This window comes from Poecilia formosa, unplaced genomic scaffold (genome assembly GCF_000485575.1).
Source record: "Poecilia formosa unplaced genomic scaffold, Poecilia_formosa-5.1.2 Scaffold273, whole genome shotgun sequence".
Lineage (NCBI taxonomy): Eukaryota > Metazoa > Chordata > Actinopteri > Cyprinodontiformes > Poeciliidae > Poecilia > Poecilia formosa.
This window is the reverse complement of record NW_006800212.1, coordinates 707608-709223: the sequence shown is the minus strand read 5'-3', so window position 1 is coordinate 709223 and position 1616 is coordinate 707608.

Genomic DNA, 1616 nt, shown 5'->3' with positions numbered 1-1616 from the left:
TACAAAATGTTATCCATGCAAAGGAAAAAAAAAATTGTGTAAGAGCAAAACTGTTGTACAATTAGCCTTAATAAAAAGCATTAACACTGAACAACACTACCACAGACTGCTGTATTTAATTGGATTTTACATGATCAATAAAAATGAGCATATTCCACATGAAGACGGAAAGTAAATGCCACAACCGCAAACCTACGAAGTTGTGGCCGTCCACCTAAATGGATGGTTCCCATTGTAACTCAAGGAGAACTGAAATAATGTATAGCTCAGGTACAAACACTTGAAAAGCTAGGCTTGGGGGTTGATGTTGGGGTCTAATACTAATGCAAGAAATTTTCAGATTTTTACTGGTAAAGGAATTTTCAAAGTCATGCATACTTTTCCTTCTGCGTCTTTATTTCAGGGTACTTTGTGTAGGTCCACCACGACACCGCCTATAAATTGGGGTTACGCAATTACACCAATGTGGTCAAAATCCTTTCTCAAAACCCTTTAAATGCTTTGAAACAAACTTCTTTTCAACAGGCTTCTCTCTCTGTCTCCGAGGGAATACTAGGTAAATTAATTTGGCAATTTCAACACCCAGGATGTTGTGTATCTTTACATGACTCAGAGAAGGACCTAAAAACGTCTCTTAAGTATTTGATTTGCAGGTCACCAGACAGCGCTGAGGCAACAATGTAGCTCTTCAGTTTAATCCCTGGAGGAGCTGCTGAATATCCTCAAACTAACAATGATCTGATTGGTAGACGACGGATCCACCTACAGACCAACAGCTGCGGTAAATGAAGCATTTGACAAATATGTTTGAAGAGCATATATCAGCAATATATTTTAATACATTCCTCACTATTTCACATTTGTTTCAGTTAATACATTTCTGCTTGAAATCGGTGAAGATGATCAAAATTGAAAGTTACTCTGCAGATTAAACACGTGTGCAAGTTGACTGGAATGAACGCAGCCAATAATAATGAAAACTCGGATGACGTCATCCTTACAGAGTGGAAACCTTCTGTTCACGAGCACAGAAATGTTACACTCTAAAATCAAACACTGCACTTGCTTTAATTCTTTGTGTGTGAATGTAAAGTTTGAAAGGTTGATCATACAAGCTTTCCATTTTATGGCTCTGTGTTCAGGTACAGTAGCAGTCAGCAGATTTGTGTTTTTTTAGACAAAAGGCAAGTCTCTGCATGTTCTGCAAACCATGCAGGCAGCCTGCATGTACAGGGATATTGTTGCTCTCTCTCTCTTTTTTTTTTTTGGTGAATATGACTCAAATCAAATGAACTGGATGAAATGATCGGATATTTCTGTGGCGTGTGACACATTATTTAAATGGAGGAACTACTTATAGTCGTTCCTGTTAAGAAACAACTAAGTTGTGTTAAGTAATAACTCCGAAGTTGTTACTTAACAGTTGTTGCTTTGAGCATGACCAGTATGCTCAAATCCAGTGCGGATTTGCGTTGTGCCTAAATAAAACAATTGTGTTTTAAATAATATAGATGTATTTATTTATATTTTTTCTTAAAGAAGGGCTTACAAAGAACTGAATGGAATCAGAGAAAACAAGAAAAAGTCAAGTAAATAAATAAATAAATAAATAAATA